Source organism: Chinchilla lanigera, unplaced genomic scaffold, assembly GCF_000276665.1.
Source record: "Chinchilla lanigera isolate Chin_1 unplaced genomic scaffold, ChiLan1.0 scaffold00014, whole genome shotgun sequence".
In the NCBI taxonomy this organism is placed as follows: Eukaryota; Metazoa; Chordata; class Mammalia; order Rodentia; family Chinchillidae; genus Chinchilla; species Chinchilla lanigera.
Window position 1 is genome coordinate 21,791,464 of NW_004955415.1, and position 7,330 is coordinate 21,798,793.

Sequence of the window (7,330 nt, forward strand, 5' to 3'; positions counted from 1 at the left end):
ATGGTCCTTGTTTTGCCCGATGTGATAATTTGCAAAATTGCCTATGCTTGCAGCTCTTTCCTCAAGACATGGATTTTTTTTTTCCCCATGGCCTAAAATCTAGTTGCCATTTCACTTGCTGTGGCTCATGGAAATTTGATGGGAGAGGCTCAGAAAGTATTTGTAAACTTGTGTGTACCCTCTCTTGCTGCTCTTGGTACCTGAAATACCCTGGGAGAATTCTGAGCTGGTCAACTGAATGGTAAGAAGCACGTGGTCTCTGAGGGCTGGGAGACATCCAGAATGTGAGGTCGTTGTAGATTATCCAGCTCAGCAGCAGGGACGTGAGAGCTCTCCACACACTCCTGAGTGATCCTGGCCTTTTGACTATCACCATCTCCTAGGAAGATTGTGAATAGTAATAAGAGCTTATTAAATAAGCTCCTTGAGTTGACTAGAAAAGAAAACTGAGTATATCTTTTGGTTAATTGTGTGTACATTTAATTAGGTGGTGAGGTTTCCAGGACACAATATTTCTGTGACTCTCTCTTCATAGTTACATGTTTTGTGCCAGAAATACTCTTGCTAAAAATACCTGTGCTTATTCAGGCTGTCACATATCTACCCAGGATATGCTTTGCAATCAACGCTTTGTACATCAAACCTGCTTTGACCTACTGCCAGAACTCAAAAGGACTCCTGGGTAATTGAACTGGGATTAAATATTAGGTTTTTTCAAGTGTAAAATTCACAAAGAACATTCGTTAGAACACTGTTTTTTAACTATCAAAGATAAAGATGTGATGAGCAAAATTCAAGTAAATTAATGATTATTTCCAAGAATTTTCATGGCTTCTGAGAAAATGAAAATGAGAGTGCTTTACAAATTAACCCAAAATTATCCTCAAAGTTATATTTGAAGTTCAATGTATTATTTAAGAGAAAATACTAAAGTAAAAATTTAACAATCTAGATTTACAGTAAAATAAACTAGATTAGGGCTGAGGATGTAATGCCGTGGTGGATTTGATTCTCAGGACAGCAAACAAGGGGAAAAAGTCTACAATATATTATTTAGACTCCTGACAACCAGTTCAAGGATCAAAAATTATATCAAGGTGTCAAAACAGTTCAATGTGGAAAGAAGTTTATTAATAAATGATGCTTAAACAATTGTATATCTATACTGTATCAGAATGTATTCAAGCCCCTTCTTCAAACACACACAAAAACTTAATTTAAAATTTATTATATACCTAAATATAAGAGGGAGTGTAAACTCATATTTTATCTAGCATATAAGATGAAAATGTAGAAGTAGTACATCATAACAGCGGGTTAGGTTAAGAAAAGTCTTCTTACATAAAATATCAAAAGCATAAGTGCCAAAAAAAAAGATATTACACTTCATCAAACTAAAAATATTTGTGATATCATCAAGAAAGTAAGCAGGTGATCCTCAGAGAAAGTTTATATATATCATTATATATATGTAAACATATTTAAAAATACATATAGTGCTATCTTGGTTCATGAACTAAATTTGTTTTATGATCTTGGATAGGATGGCTTCATTTGTGTTTGTGTGGGAAGGATGGCTGCAGTCATGTTTACTGCCTAATGGAGTGTTTGCAAATGAAAACACAATTTTGCCACATGCTTCTGTTTGGAAACAAAAGCATTCATGCACTGAGGCACCACTCTGTGTGTATGCATATATATATTTCATACACTATAACAACAAAAAGCCAACTCAACTGAAACAAAGGTATAGTATCTCAGTAGACCTTTTCCAAATGAAATGTGAATGGTAAGCACATGTAGAAACGCTCCACATCATTAGTCAGCAGGGAATTGCAAATCAAAATTGTAGTGAAATAACAACTCATACTCACTAGGATGGCTATAATAAAAAAACAGGAAATCACAAGTGTTGACAAAATGTTGAGAAAGTCAATCCTCATATATTGCCTGGAAGAAACACAGAATCTTTGGAATGCAACCTGAAAGTTCCACAAATGGTTAAACAAAAATTTACCATATGACCCAAAAATCTGCTGTTAGCTACATACCCAAAAGAAACGAAAGCTTTTGTCCACACAAAAACTTGTATACTATGTTCATGGGAGCATTATTTAAATAGCGACAAAATGGAAACACTCTAAACTGTCTATCAGATGAGATAAATGCCATGTGGAATATCCATACAATGCAATATTATTTGGCCACAAAAGAAATGATTATACATGATAGAATACACCTGAACTTTGAAAAATATTAAATGGAAGAGTCCAGTCACAAATAGCCACATATTATATGATTTCATTTATGTGAAATGTCCAGAATAGGCAAATCCATGTAGACATAAAACAGATTAGAAGTTGTCAGAGATCAGTGAACAAAGGAATGAAGAATGTGGTTCCTTTTGGGGTGATGATATGTTCTAAAATGAGAATGTAGAGATGGCCACAGAGTTGGACATTTTAAATGAGTGAATTATATGGTCTATGAATTCCAATAAAACTGTTATGTTTTAAAATATATATCAGATAACTTGGTCTTACCAAATAAAATAGGATTCAAGGAATTTAAATATTTAAGAGTTATACAAGGAATCTTTCATTTTGAATATATGTTTTTTAAAGAGCTATTATATTAAACTCAAATCTGCTAACTCAGGACAAATGTTCTGAATATGAAAAGAAGAAAATATTTGGTATTCTTTCCTTGGTAAAAAAAATAATTAGTATGCTGTTCTAAATTTGACTTATATATTCCATTTCTGGCTTTTCTAAGCTATTATTTAGGAGGATCATCATAATAAGTTATCAAAAATTTCAAAGTATCAAATAAAAGTGAAAACACAAAATAAAAAGTTGGGTTTTTTAAAAGTTATTTTTTTCTCTAACATATTCATATGAAAAGCACAGGCTAATATTTTATCTTTTTTTCATTCAGTGTGCCAAAGAAACATGCAAGGTGTGGTATTTTAAATCATTTGTTTTGTTTTAATATTCTAGTGGCATATTTTCTTGCTTTAAGTTCTACACAGAGTTATTTCTCAAAACAGATGCTATGAAAAGAAATGGGAGAAACTTTAATCTTGTTTAGCATGAGAAATTCATCAGATGATTTGATAAATACTAAAACCAGTTTATGGGAAAGAGTTAGGCAGTGGGTTGTAAGGAGAGAGAAGTGAAACCACATTACTTATTGTATTTAGAGTAAGATCAGGTTGATTTTGAATATATATATAATCAGTGATCTGATACAGTTCAAAGTAGTATTTTGTATTTAAATTAATGCTTCTTAACTTTTTGTCTTCCCTGCATTTTAAAATTCTTAAAACCAAGAAACAGATAACAGGCACTAAAACATAAACATAATTCATAGAATAACTTATGCTGCTGTATTGCACAGTGGGGGTGACACAATTTAAGACAATGAATTATACGTTTTTATAAAGATATAGGAGAGGAAATTAAAGGCTTCAAACAAGGAAATGACAAAGAGTGGAAAAATGTTAATTTACCCTGTTTAGATCAGGGCACTGTATATGAATGCATTTAAGTATCATATTGTGTCCCATAAATATATACAATTAATATATGTTGAAAAATTTTTAAAACTTGTATAGAAAAGGCTTAGTTCCTTACTTAAAGAGTGAGGAGTGACACAGAGTGCTTAATGATACTGACAACAACTACTTGAATTCTACATTAAGTCAAGTACCTCTATTTGGTCCTTAAAATATTTTTAGGGGTGTATTATTATTTTATGTATGTATGTATTATTATTTTATGTGATAGATGAAGAAATAGAGACTCAAGACAGATGAAATTTTTTTTTTTTTTTTTTTGGTTTTTCTCCAGTACCAGGAACTGAACTCACGACCTTGCGCTTGCCAGGCAGGCGCTTTGCTGCTGAGCTAAATCCCCAGCCCCGATGAAATTGTTAAATAAATCATTTCAGGAAAATCGGATGTATATATTGATGACCAAATTCAAGTCATTTGCTGGATCACTGACTTAGTGAATATATAGGGGGCTATAATATTATGTGACCTGTGCTAGAGAAGAGCCCATTCAATGCTCAACAAATTTGGCCATAGGAAGCTTCCCCATTCATTCAGGACTTAGAAAGTTTGTGTATGAACAAGTAAATGTATGTTTCCTCAGAGTAACTGAATGCCTCACGTGTATCTTAAACATATCCCGTTAGGACTACCTGTGCCATGTGCCACAATCTTCAGGAACCCAGATTCTCTGAACTTTGCCTCAGTCATGGCAGGTCTCAGTACTATCTTCTAGCTTTCATTCTTCTGAATTCATTTCCATCCATGTTGTCTAGCTCTGGTCAGTCTGTTGCTTTGTTTTGTTTTGTTTTTGTAGAAAACAACTTTCTTTTTTGTGCCAAATTTAACTGTTAATCTGAATGCATTAAGAGACTCTGATTGGGTCAAGGGGATGCAATATTTACCACTGGTTAATCAGTTTATGGCCACTTTGCTCCATCATATCTTTTCACCCATGACCTGAAGCCAGCCAACCATGTACTGAATCATATGAAACCAGGAGTCAAATAAAGTATTTCTGCCTTTAACTTTTCGGTGTCAAGTATCTGATCCCAGCAACAGGAAAGCTACCCAAAATAAATGTCCATTTCCATTCTTTAACCCTATGAACAATCTCTACACCTGCAAAGATCACGTCTATTCTCTTTCTCATGAGTAAATTTTATAAATTCAAAGATATATTTGATAAAATGTTTTCCCCACCAGTTTTGATAAACTATGCAATAGATTAACATTGTCTATGCATGTTTGTATTCATGCCTGTCCCTGATGTGATGCCTTATTGGGTAACTATCTTTGTCCCAGTTTCATTCTATATAGTTTGGATTGTGTTGAGTCTCCATTTTTCTTACCTGGCTAAATAGAGAATTTATTCTTCTAGGTCTAGAGATGAAATCACAGTCCAAGGTGGGCAAATGAAATGAAATTAAAGATATTTTTTTCAACTACCAAAAAGAAGGAGAAGGAGGAGGAGGAGGAGGAGGAGGAGGAGGAGAAGACGACTTCTATTAGTTTTGTCAAGAAAATATGGTGGTGAATTCTAGAGCCCTTAAGACTTAGCTGTACAGAAATGCCCAGGAGTGGAGCCTACTCAGAATAAAGAAATGCTGAGAGGAAGAGAGACGAAGATTGAGAACATCAGAGCATCACTTTTGACATATATGAGCCAATAAAATCTTTTTTACAGATTTATATTCTATGAATTGCTTTCAGTTCCAGACTTTCCACATTCCTCACCAGCTTGGTTGTCATTATGAACACTTTTCACTAAGGTAATATTAAAGGAGGATGTATCCAATTAATACCCACATTATTAACGTGGTGAATAATAGGTGAACAGAAACCAGATAGTTTAATGGGAGATGAGATGGGTTAAAGTCAAGATAATATTTGAAAACCTTCAAGGCCATGTGAAAAATTGTAAACTTTAAATGGCACCCACAAAATCACATTAAAGTTTGTTGAAGGAAAGTGACATGAAACAACCTCTTTTTTTACTTAAAGTAAAAGTATTTAGCAGTACAGGGAAAACTATCTTTAACAACAAGATACTTGAGGGAGGGCAAAGAGTTATCAGGTAATGAAAGAGAGGAGCTGAGAAAAGATGAAGCTGGTGTGTAGCATTTTATAAAAGAAATAATGGAAATGCTGGTAAAAATTGCAGAATTTCACAACTGATTAGTCATGGGAATAATCAAATAAAAATGTGGGGCTCTGAGCCATAATGTTTTACAAAATTTCCCTTTCTCCTCTGTATTATATTATTCCACTAACTGGTTCTCTATAAAACTTCTACCTATTTGTATTTAAGGAAGCTATTGAGCTTATTCTCATATTCTCTGAATTACTTTTCACTGCACCATTGTTAGAGTAAATTTAGATTTGCATTATATCTGCACTTTAATTTTTACTTATTTGTATGGGTGAAAAGAAAAATGTTCTTTGCTTTTATAAAACTATATAGCAATTTTATTTTTGCCCTGATACCATAAATAGTCTTTTTCTTAGAAAATATTAGTGTAAAGCACCCTAAAAGAGGGAACCTTAAACAGTCACTAAATACAATATGCATGGGTTTCCTGATCTAGGAATTCAGACCGAATACACAAGAAGGATTGTCTGCTGTGCCACTCCTGCGGCCTCAGCTAGAAGACTGCGTGTGATGATTTCACTGTCCAAGGAACTGGCATCAACTGGGGGTATCTGGAATTTAGGCAAGGAACTTCTCACTTTGACTCTAATATGCAGGATCTCACAGCTCCAAAAGTTAGTACAGGAACAATGGAAAGAAAGCCCAGAAAATGGTCAGAAGGCCCACAAAAAAACACCAGAAAGTCTTAGAAGGAAGAGGATACACAAATGAGAAATAGAAAACAGAAACATGCAAACAATTCCCTGTGGTAACCTCTCCTGCTTCTGAGACAGATGTCATAGTTGTCTTCAATTCTCACCCTTTCCTGGGACCACGCCCTTGCTGTGGCTGTATGAGGACTGCATATTTCCTGCCTCTTGACCTTAAGCTGCATCACCTGGCTTGCTTTAGCCAATGAGGATGAAGGGAAAGTGTGTCAAGTACACGTCACACAAACCCTTCTCTGTTTCTGACACTCTTGAGCTTTGTTATTGCCTGGAGAAGACAGCTGTGTCAACCTTTCCACAGACCTGCTATGAGGGGTGCAGCAACCTCGTCCCATGGGCTAGTGCAGAGCTGCTCACTTGCTGAAAATTCTTCGGGAATATCTGATGTAATAAATGAATCCTGTTTTAAAATTCTGCGTTTTGGGTGGCTTCCCATACAGCATTATCATGGCAAAACCCAACATAGTAGCTACTATGAAGCTCAGAAATATTTAACTCAGCTGTCTACGATGCTTGCAATCTTATCTAAAGGACTAAAACAAGACAATCCAATACTCACATAATAAGAATGTGGTGATATGCAATTCAAGGGTTATATGTTACACACAGGCAAGAGAATGGTGGGATTAAGGTATGACAGTGTGTGAAAGAAGGGAAATTCATAGGGCATGTCCAGTTGCAAAAAGTACAGAAAATTACAACTGTGAAAAAAATTCAAGTTTTTAAAAAGACATCTGTTTTACTATGCTCTGTTTGCTATAACAAATTATTGTATTCTGCGTATAAGTATGAATTTGTTTCTCATTTTTCTGGAATCTGGAAAAGTCAAAGTTCCTGCACAGTTGAATTCCTAGGGAGGGTTCTTCTTGCTTGCCTATGGCCAATTGCTTTCCTGCTGTGTCCTCAAGTTGGGGTGAA

The 7,330-nt window shown here is 34.7% G+C and overlaps 1 long non-coding RNA gene across 2 annotated transcripts in view; it reads left to right on the forward strand.

Moving 5' to 3' along the window:
* Nucleotides 1-6,823, forward strand: part of LOC102028083 — a 16,665-nt gene extending 9,842 nt beyond the window's left edge. For both annotated transcript variants that reach the window (XR_001233184.1, XR_260309.2), the window contains one exon: nt 4,935-6,823. This is a non-coding gene — a long non-coding RNA (uncharacterized LOC102028083). The remainder of the gene's footprint in view (nt 1-4,934) is intronic.
* Nucleotides 6,824-7,330: the final 507 nt, after the last annotated feature.